Genomic DNA, 25,539 nt, shown 5'->3' on the forward strand with positions numbered 1-25,539 from the left:
GGCCGGAGCACGTTACATGCATATGTGATACATGATATTGGCATACATGACTTCATTCACCGCGTCCCTCAATGGAGGGTCGGGGCACGTTATATGCAAATATGATATATAATGATGACATACATGATTCCATTCACCGCGTCCCTCAATGGAGGGCCGGGGCACGTTATATGCATATATGATACGTGGTGATGACATGCATGAATTTACTCACCGCGTCCCTCACGAGAGGGCCGGGGCACGTTCTATGATATATGATATACGCTGATGGTATACATGACTTCCATTTATGATTTATGATGACATACCTGATTTTCATTTGAAAAGGCAAGTGCTTTGATGTTTTAAAAAGGTCATACGTGATTCTGGTAAATCTCTGTTTCAGTTATAATCCTCTTTTTTGTATTCTATGCCTTACATGCTCAGTACATGTTCCGTACTGACCCCCTTTCTTCGGGGGCTGCGTTTCATACCACGCAGGTACACCTAGATGAGTAAAGGACGTTGCTAGAAGATGCTTCAGCTGGATTGGCAACTCCAATTGCTCCTGGAGTGTTGCCGAGTCAGAGTATATGTGCTATGATGTTTTGTTCGAAGTTAGAGACTTTGCAGACAAAGTCGTGGGTATAGAATGTCAGTTCTGTGAGCGGCTCCATCAGCCGATGTGTCATTTATGTTATGATATAAATTCCATATGATCACAAATTTTGTTTGATTTGAGAACGATAGAAGAAAGATTTTGAAAGCTTACTTTGTATTTTACTTTTATTTAATTTCAGAGTCTGAAGAGATTATGTATGTAATAAGAGTCTGTGGGTTCGCTCGACTCCGGATATGGGGTCGGGTGCCCATCACACCCTAGGGAAATTAGGGTGTGACAATTCTAAGTCAGAAGAATAAAAAATGTGTCCTCTTAGTCATCTTTTATGAATTAATATTGGGCTCCCATGTGGGCCTTGGCCCACTTCATGTTGGACGGCCATATGGCCTATTAATTCAAGCCCATTCTTTTTTTTTGTTTTGCAATTCATGAAAATTTATTTTCCAAATTCCAAATTTGCCCTTAGCCTTCCTCCATATTTCTATGAGTCATCTTGCGAATTTCCCTTTCTACCCCTAACTATTCTTAATATTTCCACATCAAAAATTTTATAAACAACTTATGTACCAAACAAAATCAAAATATAGCCTTGCTCTTAACTTGTCGCAATTACCTCAAAATATCCGAGTGCGCAAAATACGGGATATAACATCCTCCCCCCCTTTAAAACATTCGTCCTCGAATGTTAAACTGGCCTTGTGGGGTCTCATAACACTTCGGGGGGGGGGGGGAATATCCTTTCTATCACATACCGTTGTTTCACTTTACTGACTGCCTGTTGAATCATATCTGCCAATTAACTTAGTTCCGATAGTATCGAACCAACCGATCTGTGACTTGCACTTCCTATCATGCAGAGCCTCATATGGTGTCGGTTCGGGCTGTCCTTTTATATTTGTTGACCTCTCCAGGTGTCTTCCATATTTCCTCCCTATATCATGGTACACTTATTGTCAATTCATTTCTACATCTCTTTGTAATCTCCACGACATGCCAACATACCCGAACTCTAGCTTCGAACTAAGAAGTCTGCTTTTTTGGAGCTTGAATCGTCATGATTCATTCTAAGTCTAGTGTGTTCTCCCCCCTTTATTAAGAGGGTCTATATATGCCTATGCCCTTTAAGTAATCATCGCTTTCTGCGATCTTCTTACAATTGTAGTTCCTTCATCATGGAGTCTGTCCTGTCTATCTCCTTGCTCACTACGTTCTCGTATTTAGTTGGAATATTTATAAGGGTATCCATTTCCAGCACTTACTTCTTCCTAACTACATTCTTTTTCCTTCGATCAAGCCATCAATATCCTTAATCTTTCTTAGGGATAACTTTCTCCTCTTGTTGTTTGTAGCATCGGCTCCGAAGTTCGTAAGGTATTCTCTTTATACACGCGAATCGGTTCCATTCTTAAGTCGCCTTCCAGGAAGGCTTCTCTATGTTAGAAGCAACTGTACCAATATGGCTATGCATTTACCCTTTTATAATTATATTATCTTTCATTCTATTTTCTCGATAATCGAATTCCTCGTTCTTCACATGAATCCTCATTGCATGTCATAGGTTTTCTTATCAATTGAACCAACTCACTATCCTTGTCCTTTCCTTGGCAAGTAATCGATTCGCTATCACCAACTTATTAAAGTATCCTCCGTACTCTCATATGCTTGTCCTATTTTCACCGTTAACCTCCTTCAGGTTTGTTCCTCTTTTTGTCCTATACTATAACATTCTAGTTCTTTTACAGACCTGTCCTTCAAATTCTACGCAAATAGTTTCATTTTTTGCCCGTCAGCTCTTTTGGAGGCTTTGCTCAATCATGTTTCTTACCTTTCACTTTCTCCGACATTTTGATCTTCTTACCTTCCATTTACCCACTCTCTTTCTTTTCCAAATATCGTTGTATTAGAATTTTCCAATCTTACCTATAGTGAAATCAGTATCAGTCTATTTCATAACCTTTGTACCATACCTTTCGCTTTGTCTCTTGAATTCCGTCCAGTTAATGTCTTCCACGTCGCAACACTGGTTGCTAGGTTTCACCTATTGATCGATACAGTCATAAATGAGATGTCATATGCATACATATACATTTACTACAACTTCGCTTTCAAAACATTTCCAAACGCTATTCAAACTTACTCTGATTCCAGAGCTGCGTTGCGCTTTCTTCTTCTTCACCGGCCTATTCTACCTTAGCCTACCCGACCTCTTTAAGGTTTCTAACCACTCCGCATATTCTAATTTACTTTAGGTTACCCCAATTTCCCATTTGTCTCTTATATCTACATTTGTGGAAATTTTAGTACACTTCCCAGGGGGTCACCCATCCCAAAATTGCTCTGGCCCTAGCACGCTTAACCTCAAAACTTTAATGCATTTCGATGCGTCAATGCTAGTATAATTGCATTCACTTCCCCGCACGACCTTTATCATGTAATATAGGGCAAGTCGGGGTCTTAACAACTTTCAAAAGGTTCTCATAGCGGGTCCCACTCCGATCTAGAGAGGATCCTTTTACTTTTCTGACCATACAATTACCGTGTTGCCCTTTTGAATCCTCAATATTCACTTCCATCTGTACATATGCTTATCTTTCATCCGGGGTTCCTAGATTCCCACTGGTGGCGGAGACATCTCAGTCGCCGTTACTTATAACCACTGGGTCATTGGCCCTTTTAAATTTCCGTTTGCCGTCATCAAATGATACTCTACAGAAGTTACACATACATAGAAAATTCCAAAGAGAACTCATATACCTGTAGCCGATCGGTCTCGGGTCTGATATGGGGAGCTGCCATGTGAAGTGTGCTCCTCATCATCGTCTGTCCGCCATCCGCTCGTCTGACTCACGTCATTGCTCGCATCTGAATCGGAGGAGTATAGATAACCAGGCAATTCCTGGTTTACTGATGGCCAGGATAAGGGACTGGAGTAGTCCGTAACACTCACTGGGGAGGCCTGTCTAACGTAGTGCTCCACCACAGGAGCAGCTAGCATGGCCCCAGAAATCTCCTCCTCCGGTGTACCAGAAGAATGCTCTGATGGATCTGTATCATAACTATCCTCCTCCCTAGAGGTAAGAAACTCTGGAGGAATCGTCGCCGGGTCCTCCGAGGGATCTGTCTCAATAGAATAGCTGAGGCTCCTCTTACTCGGTCCTGGAGATACCCTAGGGGCCTTCTTAGCACACCCACTATCTGAAGCTATCCTCTTTATCTTTCGTCAATCTACAATCACCTGCAGAAAGAGAATCAGAAGCGATTTCCCAAAATACTGACACTATCGCTCTTTTTGGAGCCTCGCTGTAAACACGACAATTTGTCAGAAAGGAACCATCCTAACAATACAGCTCTATCACACGATCTAAGATCGAAAGAAAGGCAACATCCTAAATGTCCTGTAGCCTCCTGTTTATAGATGTGGTGCACAACACACCGATAAACAAGACTCTACTAGACACGGCCTGTAAACATTCCGAGGACAAACCGCTCTGATACCACTTTTGTCATGACCCAATCCCGTGGGCCATGACTAGTGCCCGAATTGGACACTCATACATACTCACTTACCAAATCGGCATATCAATGACTTATCCATATTCAGCGTACATCGGCTTACACAAACACGAAGAGCAGATGTCGTCTTAAGCGGTCACATATAACAAACATATCATACAGAAGCCACCAAGGCTGTCGTAAAACATATCGCCAAAAACATGTACATACGTATACATGCATACTAGTCGTTAAGGCTATCATAACAAATAGAACCTCTTAGACGCAAGCCATACAGACATAACTGAACCATAATGACCCATGACCCACATACATGTCTACAGGCTTCTAACAAAGACAACAGAATCATATGACGGGACAGGGCCCCGCCGTACCCCTACATAGTCATATATACGTAAATATGTACAATAGAAAGATCTGTACCCAAAGTATAGGCTCCGGAACGAGGGAGCTCTTCAACACAGCATAATGGATGTCCTAACTGACGGACCACTCACGTGCGCGTCTGTACCTGCGGGCATGAAACGCAGCCCCCAAAGAAAGGGGGTCAGTACGGAATATGTACTGAGTATGTAAGGCATGGAATACAGAAAACAGAAACATAACCGGAAAAACGGTACAAAAGGTAAGTACATTAGTGAGAATACCAAGGTGCTTATTTTCCGAACGTAAATCATGCTTACCGATGTCATATGTGAGAAAAAGTTCCAAAAATGAGTGAAACATCCAGAGTACCAAAATACTTACTTTCCAAACACAGATCATACGTGCCGACATCATATGTCACCATATACACACACATGTAACCGATCCATATGTAATATGATAGTGCCGAGGAATGTACGGCCCGATCCATATATAACATATTAGTGCCGAGGAACGTACGACCCGATCCATATATATAACATATTAGTGCCAAGGAACGTACGACCCGATCCATATATAACATATTAGTGCCGAGGAACGTACGGCCCGATCCATATATATAACATATTAGTGCCGAGGAGCGTTCGGCCCGATCCATAAATATTTTGCTGCGGAACGTGCAGCCCGATCCATTTATCAATTCTAAGACTCAATGGACAAGTATACTTACCGACACCTGAAGGCTCAGAAACAAGTTTCGGGTCAATCCGATTTAGTATGAGAAAGTTATGAGCGTTTGAAGTACAGAACCTTCTACGAACGTTTCCGAAGCCGTTTTTGGAAAATCAAAGCAACAATCATATCAAGTACCTTTCGGATATCGTTATGGATCAAATCAAATATAACTTTTGGAACCATATGTACATATCAAAGACTCAATAGAATAATCGAATGTGCTAGCATTTGAGGGTAAAAACTTTAGTCATATCAATTATCTTTCGAATGCCATTCGGAATCATATCAAACAGAACTTTAGACATCATCGATACGCATCAAAACCATGTGAAACAGCTTATGGAAATCAAGAACGTTAGCCATCCTAGTGGCTCTAAGAATTGGAGTTTCTTTGGAATCATATACATACACTTTGTCATGTTGGTTTCACAAAGGTCATGCCAAAAGAAAGAAAGGGTAAGCCTTACATACCTTGCCCGCTTCCTTAGCTAATCCAACTTAGGTCTTGGCCTTTCCAAAATCTATAACAACATTAGTGAATAACAAACATTAGCTATAGATATCCAAGAATCTCATCCTAAATTAACACTTAGTTTACAGAAATTTCGGCAGCATTTTCCCTGTAAATACACCATCCCCGAGAATCCAACTCGGCCATATCATCAACAACAAATCCGAGAATTTAACTCGGCCAAATTATCAACAACAATACCAACAGTTATTTCAACAATACCAACAATCAATTTGAAACATATTCTAACATTAGTAACCCGCTTTAACATAATTCAACGACATTCCGTTTACATTCACTTCAACTACATACAATCAAACCAACGCCAATGCTTGCACACTCCAACACTAATCCAAAGTCATTTAAACTAGATTCAAGAACATTTCAAACAATCCGCACAACATTCAAACAATCCAACCAAAACTCCATTTCACCCGAAACCTTCCAAATGCAACAATACATTTTTTTCTTTCAAATTCATGGACAATACCAACAATTCACATGCTAGCAACATTATTTCCCATAAATACAAGAAGTGATATTATAGTCACTTTAGCTTCTAAAACTACTCTCCAACACTTACGACTTCAACTAGAATCATCAAACTTTCATTATCAACATAGAATCCAAAACAACAACAACCAAAACACTAAATAAAATAATTGAGTCATTGTTCCTACACACCACACATATACACGGCCACAACACTATATACACGGCCACAACCTAGCTTCCATATTTTCATGAATTTCTCCCATTTATACATACTACAATATACATAACCATCCATAACATACAAATAGAAGATTAATTCTTACCTTTTTCCTTTAACTTCTCACTTGGCTAGAATTATGATCTTGCAACAAAGAGAGGTTTTCTTGCTCCAACAAGTATACCACGTTAAAGAGGACCTTTGAATTAGTAGGAATACTAGAAGAAAATATTTTTTTGGATCAAGATTGAAAGCTTCAATTTTTCTTGGGCTTGGCCGAATGGCCCTCATGTTTGGCTTCTCTCCAAGTTTCTTGAAAATTCTAAGTGAGAAGAATAAAAAATGTGTCCTCTTAGTCATCTTTTATGAATTAATATTGGGCTCCCATGTGGGCCTTAGCCCACTTCATGTTTGACGGCCATATGGCCTATTAATTCAAGCCCACATTTTTTTTTTTTTTTGCGATTCATGAAAATTTATTTTCCAAATTTCAAATTTGCCCTTAGCCTTCCTCCATATTTCTATGAGTCATCTTGCGAATTTCCCTTTCTACCCCTAACCATTCTTAATATTTCCACATCAAAATTTTTATAAATAACTTATGTACCAAACAAGATCAAAATATAGCCTTGCTCTTAACTTGTCGCAATTACCTCAGATATAACATATACACATCACAACAAAGGCCACAGCACACCCCCTGTCAACTGTGCCATACGTATACACATCACAGCAAAGGCCACAGCACACCTCCGGTCAACTGTGCCATATATATACACATCCCAACAATAGCCACAGCACACTCCCTGACAACTGTGCCATATATATACACATCACAACAAAGGCCACAACACACCCCCTTTCAATTGTGCCATATATATATATACATCACAACAAAGGCCACATCACACCCCCTGTCAACTGGGCCTTGTAATACACAACAAAGGTCACAACGTCACCCCCTGTCAACTGTACCTTGCATACACATGAAGAATGAAAATGAGTGCAGAGCATAATCAAAATGAAATAATAGGGCTCTCTGTAATGTCACAAAATAGCCATATACATATATTATACTCATGGAATGCATAGGAGTTCAAATGAAAACTATCGCTCTATCCCACCTTGGAGGAACAATTTATAAGGTGAGATCACAACAATGAAATAAATCGAGAAAATCATGAAATAGCTTAACATTTTCATATCATCTTTGAAATCATATTTGAGACCTTTAAGCATAAAATCATCCTCAACGTAATCCTCATAAAAACATTCTCGTTCTTAACATTATAAGAAGCTTTAAGAGTCATAAACTTCTAGCTTTGAAATCAAGGAGGTTATGAAAACACTTATGGAATCATACCATAGGAATCATGTCTTTGAAAGAAAAGGACGAGCCTTAACATACCTGTTCAGCCACCAACTACCTACGCTTATCCGTCCGAGCCCGCAAGTCTTTTCTCTTGTTAAGGCAGCAATATCCTCAATATCCACGCTAAAATCTCCCGCAAAACGATACTAGATTCACAACCATGCGTTACCCAGATCTAACCACTACTCCGCGTCTTAAAAATTGCTCACTTTTTGTTTCCCTCTCTCTCTCTCTCTCTCCATTTTCTAGAATTTTCCAGCAAAATCTGGTGAAAAAAGAGGTTCCTACCCTTTTTATAAGGGTCAAATTCGGGCCGGGTACTGTAGCATTTTACTGAAGCAGCACTGTAGCAGGTCGGTACTGTAGCAGTACTATAGTACGCGTTTCTGCTCTGTCAGCCGAACTTGTAACGTCCATAATTCTCTACTCCGATGTCCTATCTACGAGAGGTTTGTTTCGTTGCAAACTAGACTCGACGAAATTCATTTTAGGATTTTGTTTCACCTTAAAACACTTCATATGTTAAGAGATATTCGTCCACCAAGTTGGACCAAAATCTTCAGACAAAACATTACCCATCCTTTTTCCAAAGTCGTACTACTCCATTTCTTCCACTCATTTCCTTATAAAACCTTCTAGTATACCTTATATACATCCTTCCTCATTAAATATACTTAATAATGCTTGCTCCTTATATTCCAATGTGGTTTTACTTAACCATAACTCAACATACTTATGTTTCAAATTGATAAATGCTTCTTCGAAGATACGGGGTGTAACATCCTTCCCCCCTTAAAACATTCATCCTCGAATGTTGTAGTGCACTGATCCTCAATATCCTTATTCTTAACAGTTACGTTTCTTCAACCATCCGTCTTAATTTCTTTCCATGATCAGTTATAAGCATATCCTCAATATAATCTCTTAACGGTTCCTAATGTTCCATCACCATCTTTATTATTTCTCGTGGCAGCATTATATATTGTGATGAACCAATAATCATAGTTCGAATTGGTCTATAGCTCACAATATCTTCGAGCTCTTATCAAACTCTCCCTTTAATTCCTTTGCCTCAAATCTTGTAATATAACTTATAATTATGAAGTTAGGGCAATTATCACTTTACCACAGCTTCTTTTCCAACATCGGTATGGTATACTTACCCTTGTCTTCCTCATTCCAGTGATCACTTAGTTTGCTGTCATTCCTTTTTGGCTTTTCGGTGTGTCCATTCCCATCTGCGAGGCATAACCTTACGCTGATGATTCATATAATTCTATAATACATACCCTTATGCTCCGCATGGTTAGTAACCGTGATATACTTTCTAATTTCTAGTGATGCTGATGCTTTTCTATCTGCACCCACATCATTTTTCCTCTCTTTAGAGACCGCCACACCGCTTATGGTTACTCCTTTTGTTAAGATTCTCATATTTTTCTTTTAATATCAAGACTTTCCTTCATGGTAACCCAAAGTGTCCTTTGTACCCATCATCCATTTCGACATTCTCTTTGTAGTTAGCTTGCAGAGCATTCTTACTCTCTTTATTACTTTGTAGGATACGTCGCTGCCTATTTAGGTGCGACACAAATTTTCCTAGTCTAGAAATGTCATATCTCACGTCCGCATGAAGTATTCTGTTGATCCATTTTAATTCCTTTGCATACCTGCTTTGTGGTATTCTTATCTTTAATTCATTTCTGCTCCCTCTTAATGCATTCTTGATATGCCACTACATCCCGAATTTCGGCTTCTTTAAGCTAACATCTTTCTTTCCTTGGAATTTTAACAGGGCTATACCTCATTTCAGGACTAGATCTGCTCTTCCCCCCTTTTAAGTGTGTTCTTATACACTAGTAACTCTCGAATATCAGTAGTCATCGGCCAACCTTAACGATCCTCCAACTCCTTTGGTCTCTCATAATCCCGGAATTCTCTCATCATATAGCTTGACTTATTTTCCTTTCTGCTAATCGAGGGCTTTTCATTTGAACGAAGCGCTTATACATTACAGATCCATTCTGGATGCCTTCTTTAAGGTCTTTCTACTTCTACCTTTTATGACTGAACATTTCCCGAATCAATGGGTTAATGGGAACATTGGAATTCATCAAAACATTTTACGAAACGTTTGGTCACACTTTGCTCTTTTTATCCTTCGTCTTCCTCCTCAACTATATTGAAATTATTCTTACTCTGAGTTCCCAGATTCACTTTACGTCTACAATATATCATTGAGAGTTAATATGCTACACTCTTCCACTTCCACTATCAATCCTTTTATTCACTTAGCTCACTTATCTGAAATTTTCCTTAACTAATTATTTGCATCCCACCCATGCGTTGTAGTTCTTCCAGTGTTCTGCCACTTCTTGTTCGCGTCGTGAAAGCCTTACAAATATACTCTCTTCTTTCTTCTCCTTCCTACCACCAAGGCTAGTCCATACTCATGAATATTTCCCATACATCCTTCTATTTCGTTTATAATCGAATCTCGGTATTCCTTATCCTCATCCCATGTCATTGATGTACTACCTCCCGGTTAGCTTTGTTAGTTCATTATCCTCTCGCTTGTCCTTGGTGATTGCTCAATTTTCATTTTCTTCCCTTCTTCTTCTCTCCTCTCCTTTTGACCAGCCCATTAGTGTACCTTTCCTGCTTTCATCCTCAAACCTTCCTTGAGTTCCTTCCTCCCCGAGCGCCCTTCTCCACTTGTTATCTTATAGTATCGACCCTAAAGTTCATGAAATATTCCTTTAAACGTGCAAATCCGTTCTATTCTTAGATCATATTTTGGGAAAGCTTATCCGTTTCCAAGGAAATCGTGTCAGTATAACTATACATTTATCCCTTTATATACCTCTTGAGAGCTGAAAATCTCTTAGTATCGTTGCAAGGCCTGATCATTCTTTCTCTTACTTCACATCCCTATTTGTGATTACTATCCTTTAGTCCTACTTATCGAAGTCTGTTTTCTGACCCCACATATTCATCTTTTGTTTCACACTACCATACTTTATCCCTTCCGCATGCCTACCTTCGAATTTTATCCAAATAGTCCCTTGCCTTACCCATCGTCCCTCTTGGAAGCTTCACTTACCCTCGTTTCTTACACTTTTTTTTCAAGGCATTCTAATCTCTTTGCCTCATATATATTCACTTTCTTCCTTTCCTTGATGTTGTTGCATTAGGACTTTCCAATTCTAGCCTGTGGTGACAATATCATCAACTTACCTTGTAACATCTATCATTTGAACTTCACTACCCTGTTCGATTGAATATATATATATATATACTAACGCCTCGCTTACAAAGTACTTCCCAATACTATTCGAACGCATCCTAATTCTAGACCTGTGATGCACATTCTTTCTCTTTGCCGGTCTAGTCCACCTCATCCTTCGCGATCTTTCGGGGTTTCCAACCACTCCGCTTACTCCAATTTCCTTTAGGCTACTCTAGCTTCTCATCTGTCTCTTATGTCTGAATTAGTAGGACTCCTAATATACTTCCCAGGGGGTCATCCATCCTAGTATTACTCTTACCCCAGCATGCTTAACCTTGGAGTGCTAATGGGATCCGGTGCGTTAGTGCTGGTATAATCGCATACACCTTACTGCGTGACCTTCATCACATAACCTAAAGCAAGTTGAAGTTTTAACAGATTCCAAAACATTCTCGTAATGCATCTCCCTCCGAATTAGAAAGGATCTCTTACTTGTCCGACCAGGCAAATGCTATTCTGGCCTTTGAAATCCTCAATAATCACCTTCAATCTGCATGTATGACTACTTTTCATCCTAGCTTTCAAGATTCCCAATGGTGGCGAAGGCATCTTGGTCGCAGTTACTTCCAAATACTTAAGTCACTGATCCCCTTTAGGATTTTCGCTCATCACTATTCAGTATTACCCTGAAGTAAATACATACGCACATAGGAAGTTCCAATAAGAACACGTATACCTGTAGCCGATCGGTCCTTAGCCTGATCTGGTGGGCTATAGAGTGAAGTGTGCTCTTCATCCTTGTCTTCCCACTGTCTACTAGTCTGGCCTAATATAATGCTGAAACGTACGGAAAATCTAGATGTGCCAAACTCTGTACTTCCTCAATTACGTCTTCGTCCACAGGAGTCTCGTGAATCCTTAAACAGATCTTTGTCATATGATTTCTCAGTTGGGTCTCCTCCTATTGGAGCCACATCCTCCGATGGGTCCGTCTCAATGGAATAGCTGAAGCCTTTTCTTATACCTCTTGATATCCTCGATCCTGAGTCGACAGGTGATAGGGGTCTCATGTCTCCCTAAGGAGCCTCACTTACGCTCCCATTAACTGAACTTGTCCTCTTCCCTAATACAATCCTGTAATTTAACAAAAATCATACCAAGAACGAGCTTTCCTATCATTGGCTCTACCGCACGATCTATGGTCAGAAAGAAAGCTGACATCCTAAATGTCCTGTAGCTTCCAGTTTATAGATGTGGTGCACAACACACCGATAAACAAGACTCTACTAGACACGGTCTGTAGACACTCCAAGGATGAACTGCTCTGATACCACTTTTGTCACGACCTGAACCGATGGGCCATGACTAGTGCCAAAGCTGGGCACCCGTATACGACCCGCCAGATATAATCAGACTGAAACTGAAAACAATGTGGCACTCTATAAAAGCATGTTGTGAACTCATCATATCATACATCAGAAAGAACCTGTCTGCTGAGAAGTCACAGTTAACCAAAACATAACAAATATGCAAGCCGACAAGGCTGCCGCTATACACAGGGACGTCCAAGACGAACTACCTCGATATAGCTGACCCAACCGTATATACAAAACCCACATATGTCTACAGAACTCTAAGAGTATAACCAAGTCTATGCCAAAAGGATCTGTACCAAAATAACTCAAGCTCCGGAACAATGGAGCTCTCCAAGCGGCTGGGCAGAAGTCCTAAGCCGGAGGATCACCAAACTGAGTGTCTGTACCTGCGGGCATGAAATGCAGCCCCCGAAGAAAGGGGGTCAGTATGAATAGTGTATAGAGTATGTAAGGCATGGAATCAATATATACATAAAATCATGGAAAACATTTGAGGCGTGTCAATGAATGGGAAAAATAAATGCATCAGCACACCCCTAGTCAATTGTGCCATATATATACACATCACAACAATAGCCACAGCACACCCTGTCAACTGTGCCATACGTATACACATCACAGCAAAGGCCACAGCACACCCCCTGTCAACTGTAAAATATATATACACATCCCAACAATGGCCACAACACACCCCCTGTCAACTGTGCCATATATATACACATCACAACAAAGGCCACAGCACACCCCCTGTCAACTGGGCCTTGTAATACACAACAAAGGTCATAGCGTCACCCTCTGTCAACTATACCTTGCATACACATGAAGAATGAAAATGAGTCCAGAGCATAATCAAAATGAAATAATAGGGCTCTCCGTAATGTCGCAAAATAGCCATATACATATATTATACTCATGGCATGCATAGGAGTTCAAATGAAAACTATCGCTCTATCTCACCTTGGAGGAACAATTTATAAGGTGAGATCACAACAATGAAATAAATCGAGAAAATCATGAAATAGCTTAACATTTTCATATCATCTTTGAAATCATATTTGAGACCTTTAAGCATAAAATCATCCTCAACGTAATCCTCATAAAAACATTCTCGTTCTTAACATTATAAGAAGCTTTAAGAGTCATAAACTTCTAGCTTTGAAATCAAGGAGGTTATGAAAACACTTATGGAATCATACCATAGGAATCATGCCTTTGAAAGAAAAGGACGAGCCTTAACATACCTGTTCAGCCACCAACTACCTACGCTTATTCGTCCGAGCCCGCAAGTCTTTTTTCTTGTTAAGGCAGCAATATCCTCAATATCCACGCTAAAATATCCCGCAAAACGATACTAGATTCACAACCATGCGTTACCCGGACCTAACCACTACTCCGCGACTTAAAAATTTGTCACTTTTTGTTTCCCTCTCTCTCTCTCTCTCTCTCTCTCTCTCTCTCTCTCTCTCTTCATTTTCTGGAATTGTCCAGCAAAATCTGGTGAAAAAAAGAGGTTCCTACCCTTTTTATAAGGGTCAAATTCGGGCCGGGTTACTGTAGTACGCGTTTCTGCTCTGTCAGCCAAACTTGTAACGTCCATAATTCTTTACTCCGATGTCCTATCGACGAGCGGTTTATTGCGTTGGAAACTAGACTCGACGAACTTCATTTTAGGCTTTTGTTTCACCTTAAAAACCTTTATATGTTAAAAGATATTCGTCCACCAAGTTGGACCAAAACTTTCACTCAAAACATTACCCATCCTTTTTCCAAAGTCGTACTACTCCATTTCTTCCACTCATTTCCTTATAAAACCTTCTGGTATACCTTATATACATCCTTCCTCATTAAATATACTTAATAATGCTTGCTCCTTATATTCCAAAGTGGTTTTACTTAACCATAACTCAACGTACTTATGTTTCAAATTGATAAGTGCTTCTTCGAAGATACGGGGTGTAACAGTTAGCATGGGATCTTCGTATTATCGCTCCTTCACTTCCACTACTAGCGATGAGACTGCTGAATTCTAAATGGTAGCTCCCATACTACCTGAGTCCACTACTCGAACCCTTAGGCTAGCTAACTGCTGGAGCTCACGAGCCATTTCTTTTTTCTCTGGCTGAACATCACACAAACTTCCCATAGATCTACGGCTAAGAGCATCAACCACAATATTTGCCTTTCCGGGGTGATACAGGATATCAACATCTTAGTCTTTCAGTGATTCCAACCATCGTCGTTGCAGTAAATTCAACTCTTTCTGCTTGAAGATATACTGAAGGCTATTATGACCGGTATAAATATCAACGTGGACACCATATAAATAATGTCTCCACATCTTCAATGCATGAATCACTGCAACCAATTCAAGGTCATAGGTTGGATAATGTTTCTCATGTTTTCGTAATTGCCTTGAAGCATACGCAATCACCTTACCATGTTGCATCAACACACAGCCTAGCCCAACGTCTGAAGCGTCGCAATAAACAACATTATCTTCCAATCCCTCTAGAAGTGTCAGGACTGGGATCAAAGTTAATCTATCCTTTAGCTCTTGGAAACTACATTCACAAGCATCTGTCCATTGAAGCTTTGCCGATTTCTGGGTCAGCTTTGTGAGTGGTGCAGAAATAGAAGAAAAACCTTCTACAAATCTCCTGTAATAACCTGCTAAGCCCAGAAAGGTATGAACTTCCGTAGGAGTTGTGGGCCTTGGCCAAGTCTTCACAGCCTCAATCTTTTGGCTATCTACCCGGATACCATCGGCTGAAACAATGTGCCCCAAAAATGTCACTGAGTTCAACCAAAACTCACACTTAGAAAATTTGGCAAATAACTCTCGAGTTTGAAGAACTCTAGGGATAGTACGCAAATGATCAGCATGTTCTGCCTCGAAGCTAGAATACACCAAGATATCGTCGATGAATACAATCACAAATAAATCTAGGAAGGGCCTGAACACATTGTTCATCAAATCCATAAATATTGCCGGTGTGTCAGTTAGCCCAAATGACATCACCCGGAACTCAAAATGGCCATATCTTGTTCTGAAGGCTGTCTTAGGGATATCTTTCTCCCTAACTCTCACTTGGTGATACCCGAATCTCAAATCTATCTTTGAAAACCACTTGGCGCCTTGTAATTGGTCAAATACGTCATCAATCCTAGGAAGAGGATATTTATTCTTAATCGTCACCTTATTCAGTTGCCGATAATCAATGCACATTCGCAAGGAGCCATCTTTCTTTCAGACAAACAACACGGGTGCTCCGCACGGGGAAGAACTAGGCCTGAAAAAGCCTTTCTCAAGAAAGTCCTTCAATTGCTCCTTCAACTCTTTCAACTCTGTGGGAGTCATTCTATAAGGTGGAATAGATATGGGCTTGGTGTCTGGCAACACATCAATAGCAAAATCAATCTCTCTTTCCGGAGGAAGGTTTGGAAGTTCATCTGGAAATACATCCGAAAATTCATTCACCACGGGAACAGACTGAAGAGTTGGCGGTTTAGCTTCCACATCTTGAACCCGAACTAGATGATAAATGCAACCTTTTATGATCATTTTCCTTGCCTTTAGATAGGAAATAAACGTACCTTTTGGTGACGCGGTATTCCCTTTCCATTCTAAAACTGGTTCTCCCGGGAACTGGAAGCGAACCATTTTCATTCTACAATCAACATTGGCATAGCTAGAAGCCAACCAATCCATTCCCACAATAACATCAAAATCCACCATTTTAACTCATGTAAGTCAACTATAGTATGATGGTCACAAATCACAACTACACAATTTCTATATACTCGACTAGCTATTACCGGTTCACCAACGGGTGTAGACATCTCAAAATGTTTGATCGACTCCGGTTTCACTCCAAACTGACCCGCAATATATGGAGTAATATATGACAATGTGGAGCCCGGGTTTATCAAAGCATATACATAATGAGAAAATCTCGATAATATACCTGTGACAACATCAGGAGAAGACTCAAGATCTTGGCGTCCACCAAAGCATAAATACGGTGTTGCGGACCGCTAGGACTGGGGATTCTCCCTCTACCTCTACCATTGCCGACTGGCGCATGTGAACCTGGCCCTATAGGGCGTATAGATGATGAAGATCCGGCTACCGACCCTAAAGGCTTGGTCCTACCTCTACCACCAACCGAGAGGCAATCACGCATAATATGGCCTGGCCGACCATATGCATAGCAAACCTCTGAACCTAATCGGCACTGGCCCCAATGTAACTTCCCACACTGGGAACATCGTGGCACGGGTGGCCTTGCCTGACCCGAATCACCCCTGAACTGAGAACCGGAAAAACTTTAACTCGGCCTGGAATGAGTAGATCTATCAAATCTCTGGCCTGTAAATCGTGGAGGCGCACTAGTCATAGAATGGCCTGAATGCCTAGAAAACTGCTGTCTGTGCCCGCCTCTAAACTCACTCATCGGACCCGAAGATCTAGCCCTCTTGCTATACCCTTTATCATGCTCACGCTCACTTCTTTGTTGTTGTTGGGTTTCTCTAAATTTTGGGCATGGGCTTGAATGCATGAAATATCCATGTTGTCCTGACTGGATGCAGTCAAGAACCTATCCATCAAATGTGGCCCTAGGCCTCCCACAAATTGGTGCACTCGGTCACCCATATCCGCTACCATGGCCGAAGCATACCTAGCCAAAGAATTGAAGCGGAGGCTATACTCTAAAGCACTCATACTTCCTTGCCTCAAATTCAAGAACTTATCGGTTCTAGCTTGCCAAACCTCTGGAGGCAAGTAATGTCGGAGGAAAGCATCTACAAATTCCTGCCATACCGGGAGAGATGCATTGGCTCCCCGTGAAACCATCCAAACTGTGTACCAATAAACCGCAACATCCCTCAATCTATAGGATGCTAACTCCATCGATTCGATGTCCGAAGCATGTATCAACCGAAGTGTCCTCAACATCCCGTCAATAAAATTCTAAGGGTCCTCATCCGGCTTCGATTCGAAGAATTCAGGAGTATTCAAGCTGATAAAATTACGGGCCCTTGCACTAACAACCCTATCACCCTGCCCTGTACCTTGCCGCTGAGTCTGGGCGGCAACCAACTGAGTAAGTAAATGAATGACCTCTTTTACATCTTGGCCTGAAGCACCCGGTGGAGGAACTGGGGCTGAGGCTCCCTCATGCTCCTCAGAAATAGGCATTGAGTGGGAGGACTGAGATTGAGCCGTATTCTGGGACTCACATTCATCTACAATGGTTGGCGGTGCACTTTCGGCCCGCTTTTCTGCCACTATCTTGCTCTTTTGGGCTGACGTAGCTTTTCTCTTCACGGGCATCTCTGAAATACACAATACACAATTAAGGAAAAGAGAGATCCTTATAATATGGCTCTATCGCACGATCTTATGAAGAAAGAAGGTCATTCATTCCTAAAATGCCCGCAAACTCTTGTTTATAAGTGTGGCGCGCAACATACACATAACCAAGACTCTACTGGACACGGCTCGTAGAAACACCTTAGGATAGAAATGCTCTGATACCACTTTTGTCACGACCCAACCGAAGGGCCATGACGGGTACTCGGTGCTAACCCACTCGGGTACCTCTTATCATACCTTCATATTTTCATCTAGGCGAGCCATATAGCTTAATCATACTTTCCATCTATCATTCATACTAATCTCATTGGGCGACAATACATTTATATCATCATCAACAACTATGCCTATATCGATATACATAAGCCGACGAGGCTAACAAAATGATATACAAAATATAAGCTGACAAAGCTAAATACATCTAACCATATACACATGTCTACGAGCCTCTAAGGAGAGTATGCCACATCATGTAGGTGGGACAGGACCCCGCCATGCCCATAAGTATGTACACAAAGAATAGATACCAAAAGTTGTAGCTCTGAATGAAGTGAAGCTCCTCTACGTAGTCCCTGAATAATAAAGCTATGGATCAAGCCTGTCTCCCTGGCCACCTGCGGGCATGACGCAGCATCCACAAACAAAAGGACGTCAGTACAAATAATGTACTGAGCATGTAAAGCATAATCAACATCATTATAGAAGCATAAGAGACAACATAAGAAATAGCATAAGATGGGAGGTAGTAGAACTATCGTCATAAACACTTACTTGCCTTTCATAGGGACCTTCCATTTCTAATGCGTGTTTTTGTACATACATATGTACATATCCATACATCCATATCCATATCCGTATTCGTATCCGTATTTATATACATTTTCATATCCATATTCATATTCGTATTCATAGCATACCCGACCATGAAGGATCGATGTTTCACATACCCGGCCATGGCAAGGCTCGGTGATTATACATACCTGGCCCTACCAAGGCTCAGGGTTATCCGTACCCAACTGCAGTGGTGTGCGCGCAATACATATCATACCCGGCCATATAAGCTCGGTGTTACATAATAGTCATACATAGACACATATACATAAAAGCTCGTAAGCATCTTTGACATCATTACTATCATCGTTTCATTACATCTATCCTTAGAGGATCACTCATCATATAAGGAATTTAGTAGAATCGAAACATAACGAGAATCATAAGCTTTAGTAGTTTTTAAAGATAGAATCATTTGGAGGACATTATAGACTCATGAAAGGATAGATATATAGCCAAGGAACCATGCCTTATTGAAATAGGGTTAGCCTTACATACCTTTTCGTTTAGCTATTCTATCACTTGAACGTTCTCCTTCAATGCTCATGTTTCTACCTTCATTAGAGTATTTACTAACATTACAGAATCGATACCTTACCATACTTGACTAAAGCTAGAGAAAATTGGGAAGCATCTCCTTTTTTTATACAACTTCCTCCATATCATCTACCAACTCCCAAACATCAATAATAACATTCACAACATCATAACAATAGTCTTTATTCACATACATTGTCTGTATTTCTCAATTCACTTCCAATCATCCCTATCCATGGTCATGGCACACTATTACGTTCACTCATATACAATGTCTATCCCATGTTATTAACATCATTTATAGCATAATCATAATCACAACATATCAAGAATCATGACTCAATCCAAGCTATTACTCAAAAATGACACTATTCCCACATTCATGACCCATTTTCCATCTCCTTCTACAATCCAAGTCTTTCAACGTATCAATACCTTAAACAACATGCAAATACCATAAAAATTACCTTAGATGGTGTAGGAATGTACTTTGGGTGGAAACACTTCACTTGAGCAAAACCCTAGTTCCACTTCCACTTGGATTTCTTGTCTTGGATGAGCCCTAATGAGTTTCTCACACTTGATTCTCTTGGTTTGATGAAGTTGATCATCAACTTCCTTTGAATTCTTGTGGAAGAAGTGTGGAGAAATATTCTAGAGAGTTCTTGAGAGATGGGGAGTGAAAATGAAATGAACTTGGGTCCCCTTCTTAATAACTCACAATCTGTCCCGACCCAGTTTTACGGACCAACATACGGTCCGTATAATTTATATGGACCGTATGTATGGCCATAGATTTGTTCCAGAGAGGCTGCCATTCTGGGAAAAATATACGGCCTAACATACGGCCAGCATATTTTACACGGCCAGTATGTTGGGCCGTATAATGCCCAGCATTTCCGAACTCGTTTTCATCAAATCGTTTGATCTCCAATCCTTATAGAACCTTCTTAACACTTGTTTAGCACCTCATTAACAATCTAAGGGATGTTATAACTCTTCTCCAAAACATCATTAAGTCATCATTTACTTGTTACTCGTAAATCTCTTCCGATACATAACATATACCTTGCCTTTTCTTGGCAACTTTCTTCTCTTACCTCAAATGTCATTGAAATCTCAATTAGGGTCATCAAATGCTATTTCTTACTTATCGAAATATCGTATACTTCGTGCCCTTCGTTAGTCTATTCACTGTGCATCAACATAAATGTTTTTGAGGTGTAACACTTGGTAAAGGCCTACAACGCCTATAGATGTCCGTAGTTTGCTGGGATTGGCAGGTTACTATAGAAGATTTGTGGAAGGGTTTTCCACTATTTCAGTACCATTGACGATGTTAATGGTTTAATGATTTTTTGGAGAAGAGTTATAGTACCTAATCATGTACTAAACTAAAGGGTTCAAGTTGAGTAGGACCAAGACAGAGTACTTGGAGTGCAAGTTCAGTGAGATAGTGCATGAGGCTGATATGGAAGTGAAGCTTGGCACCCAGGTCATACAGAAGAAAGATAGTTTCAAGTATCTTGGGTCTATTATACAAGGAAATGGGGAGATTGATGATGACGTCACACACCGTATTGGTGCAGGATGGATGAAATGGAGGCTTGCCTCTGGAGTGTTGTGTGACAAGAAGGTGCCACCGAAACTTAAAGACAAGTTCTACAAAGTGGTGGTTAGATCGACTATGTTGTATAGGGTGGAGTGTTGGCCAGTCGAGAAATCTCATGTTCAGAAGATGAAAGTGGCGGAAATGAGAATGCTGCGATGGATGTGTGGGCACACTAGGAGCGATAGGATTAGGAATGAAGTCATCTGAGACAAGGTTGGGGTAGCCTCAGTGGAAGACAAGATGCAGGAAGCGAGGCTGAGATGGTTTGGGCATGTGATGCGGAGAGATGCAAATGCCCAGTCCGGAGGTGCGAGAGGTTGGCCAGTGACGGTTTCAGAAGAGGTAGAGGTAGGCTGAAGAAGTATTGGGGGGAAGTGATTAGACAGGACATGGCGTATTTCCTGCTTACCGAGGACATGACCTTAGATAGGAGGGTATGGAGGACTCATATTAGGGTAGAAGGCTAGTAAGTAGTTACGTTTATCCTTTCTTACGAGTAGCTATGTTGCTCTATAGTTTCTTGTCTCTTGATTTTTGCGAGTATCTGTTGGTTTATAATGGTTTATAATGGCTTATTTACTTTCACTGTTTTCAATTTCATAACTGCTTTGATGTGTTTGCCCGTATCTGACCTTTCTTATGCTTTCTCTTGAGCCGAGGGTCTTCCGGAAACAGCCTCCCTACCTAAGGTGGGGGTAAGGTCTGCGTACACTCTACCCTCCCCAGACCCCACGATGTGGGATTAACTGGGTATGTTGTTGTTGTTGACGAAGTTAACTTAGAAATCAGCGAAATTTCAATGGACTGATGCTTATGAACGCAGTTTCCTGGAATTGAAGGATAGATTAACTTCAGCCCCAGTCCTGACACTCCTAGAAGGGCCAGTTGGTTATGTTGGGTTGTGTGTTGATGCAGCACGGTAAGGTCATCACCTATGTCTCAATGCAGTTTTGGAAATATGAAAAGAACTATCCGACCCATGATCTTGAATTGGCTACGGTTATTCATGCACTAAAGATGTGGAGACACTATTTGTATGGCGTTCATGTTGATGTTTATACAGATCACAGGAGTCTCTAATATATTTTCAAATAGAAGGAGTTGAATCTTCGGCAGAGGCGGTGGTTAGAATTATTAAAGGATTATGATGTGAGTATTTTATATCATCTTGGAAAGTCGAATGTAGTAGCTGATGCACTTAACCTCAAATCTATAGGCAGCTTATGCGAGGTTCCTCCAGAGAAGAAAGAGTTAATCTGTGAGCTCCACCAGCTAGCCAGCCTCGGAGTTCGTCTAATTGATTCGGACGATGCAAGAATTGATATTCACAACCCAACTGTTTCGTCTCTAGATATGAAGGTGAGAGAGCGCCAATACGAAGACCCTCAGTTGAGTCACTACAGATATACATTTCCTGAAAAAGAGAAGTCGCCATTTAAAATTTCTGTAGATGGAGTTCTTAAGTACCGGGACAGGCTATGCGTTCCAAATGTCGCAGGACTACGTCATCGGATTCTAGAAGAAGCTCATTACTCTCGGTACTCCATTCACCCAGGAGAGACAAAGATGTATCACGACCTCAAACTAATGTATTGGTGGGATGGAATGAAGAAAGACATAGCAGAATTTGTGGCTCATTATCCAAATTGCCAACAAGTGAAAATTGAGCATCAAAATCCAGGAAGATTGCTACAAGCCATAGAAATTCCAGCCTGGAAATGGGAAGTGATCAACATGGATTTCATTGTAGGTTTGCCTTGCTCCCGGCGAAAAAATGACTCCATATGGGTAATCGTGGACAGACTCACGAATTCAGCTCATTTTATTCCAGTCAAAACCACATATTCGGCAGAAGATTATGCAAGGTTGTATCTTAAAGAAATTGTGCTACTTCATGGGATCCCGATAGCTATTATCACAGTTAGAGGAGCACAGTTTACTGCTAAATTCTAGAAATCCTTTCAAGAAGGTTTGGGTACTCAGGTAAGGCTCAGTACATTGTTTCATCCACAAACTGATGGACAAGCTGAACACATTATTCAGACCTTGAAAGATATGTTACGGGCATGTGTGATAGATTTCGGTGGTAGCTGGGATGATCACTTGCCTCTTATTGAGTTCGCATACAATAACAGCTATCATTCTAGTATTCAGATAGTCCCGTATGAAGCTCTATATAGAAGAAAGTGTAGATCTCCAGTTGGATGGTTTGAAGTAGGAGAGATGCAACTAATAGGCCCGGAGTTGATTCAACAATCGGTAGAAAAGATCAAGGTTATTCGAGATCGATTGTTGTCAGCCCAAAGTCGCCAGAAATCTTATGCGGACAACCGTCGGCGAGACTTAGAATTCCAAGTTGATGATTGGGTGTTCTTAAAAGTATCACCGATGAAAGGCGTGATGAGATTTGGCAAGAAGGGAAAATTAAGTCCTCGATACATTGGACCTTATAAGATCGTCCGCAAGATAGGCCAAGTACCTTATGAACTAGACTTACCTCCAGAACTTGAACCGGTCCATCCAGTTTTCCATGTATCAATGCTCCGTAAGTGTGTCGGAGGTCCTACTAAAATCGTGGCTGTAGATGATGTTCAAGTGACGGAAAAGTTGACTTATGAAGAGGTACCCATTGCCATATTAGCTAGGCAAGTACGGAAACTTAGAAATAAAGAGGTAACCTCAGTCAAGGTATTGTGGAGGAATAATAATCGAGAGGAAATGACTTGGGAAGCGGAAGAAAACATGAAGTCCAAGTACCCACACTTGTTTCCACCCGGAAGAGATCCAAGAAGAGACATCGGTATTATGAGGTATGTATGCTTTCTTTTCATGCTTTTGGTCGTGTGTGGCCATAATTTTTTTCTATTGTGTTATAGACCTGTGAGGCGTTGTTATTGTGGGCTGTTGAGACAGGACGGTAGCGCCATAATACAGGGGAAACTCTGGCGAAATATTTGTAGAATTCCCGAGAACTTAACATTCGAGGACGAATTTTTTTAAAGGGGGGAAGAGTGTTACACCTCGGAAAATTTTATGTCGTCGTATGGAAGATAGACTAATACAGGGTAAGAAATATATGATGTTTCTACAAGTAAGAAATAGTACTTAACGGTTCTAATTAAGATTCCAAAGACATTTGGGGCAAGAGAAGAAAGTTCGTTGAAGAATGTCAAGCATAAGTTGTGTTCTGAAGAAGGGTTGCAAAGCACCGAGCTAATGTTGATTTAATGATGTCTTGAGGAAAAGTTATAATGCTCCTTAATTTTTTAATGAAGTGATAATCAAGTACTAAGAATGTTCCATAAGGATTGGAGATCAAACGAAACGACGGAAATAATTTCAGAAAAGTGGAGTTATACGACCACTTATACGGACCCTTATAACGGACCGTATAACCCAACAGAAAAGATGTTTTCCCTGATGGTGAAATACGAACACTTATACGGACCGTATAATGTTATTCGGACCGTATAAGGGTTCGTATAAGTCCCGACGGGTTGAATAATTTCCAGGTATAAATACATGTTCCTACTTCTAATTTCTCATTCTTTCCACTTCTCTACTTCTCTCAAGACCTCTAGAAGGTTCTACATATTTCACTAGCATAAATCCAAGGCAAGTCAAGGATCAACATCATTAATCCAAGGAAACCAAGTGCAAGGAAGCTCTTTAGGGTTGCTAGAAGTCAATAATTTCTTTGGAAGAGGAACTAGGGTTCTCTTCAAGTGAAGCATTTCTATCCAAAATCTGTTCCTACACAATCAAAGGTGAGTTTTATGATCATTTCATGTTATTTAGAATATTGAAGGGTTGAATAACTTGGATTGAGGAGGAAAGTAGAACATGGAGTTCAAATATGGAAATTGTGATATTCTTGAATGGTAGTCTTACACCTCGGAAATTTCCCCGTGAACGTACCTCGAATAGACTAACGAAGAATATGGGTAGATGATGTTTCAATCAGAAGGGAATGACGTTTGACGACCCTAAGTAAGATTTCAAAGGAAATGGGAACAAGAGATAGGTTATGCTCCACAATGACAAAATTATAGGTTTTGAAGACTTGAAAGTTACAGATTTGCACTTTGGCCCAGTTGGTCGTAAAATGAAATACGGACCGTAAAGTAGTATACGGTCCGTAAACCACCATGTCGTATTTCAACTCAGAAAACTTCAACTTTCAGTAAAATGTTCAAATGGTTAAATACGACTTGGAATACGGACCGTAAATTAAAATACGGCTCGTAAACTGCGATCGTAAAACACCATGATCCTCAGCATACCTTTCTGGTTTTGATATGCTTAAATACGACCATGATATACCGCCCGTAAACTGGAATACAGACCGTAAACTGTAGAATACTCTCTACTCTTCAACTACAAGAATTCAAAGGAAATTAGTGATCAACTACATGAAACCCACGAAATCAAGTGTAAGAATCACACTAAGGTTCATCTTTCTCAAGAAAACCCAAAAGAAGTGAAGTTGGGGTTTGGTGCTAAAGGAGTAATTCCATTCAAGGCTTGTTCAACCATCATCTAAGGTAAGTTTTATGACTAAACCATGTTTTTTAGGGTATTGGAAGGTTAAGATACTTGAATTGTAGAAAGACATAGGAAATGGGTCATTAATGAGTGAATAGTGTCATGGTTGGATGGTAGTTGGTTCGAATCATGAATGTTGGTGTGTTGTGATTATGAATGCGTTATAAATGAAATTTAGACCATGAAATAAGTATTATATACGAGAAAACGCGATAGTAAGAT

The sequence above is a fragment of the Lycium barbarum genome, chromosome 7 (assembly GCF_019175385.1).
Source record: "Lycium barbarum isolate Lr01 chromosome 7, ASM1917538v2, whole genome shotgun sequence".
NCBI classification, from domain to species: domain Eukaryota; kingdom Viridiplantae; phylum Streptophyta; class Magnoliopsida; order Solanales; family Solanaceae; genus Lycium; species Lycium barbarum.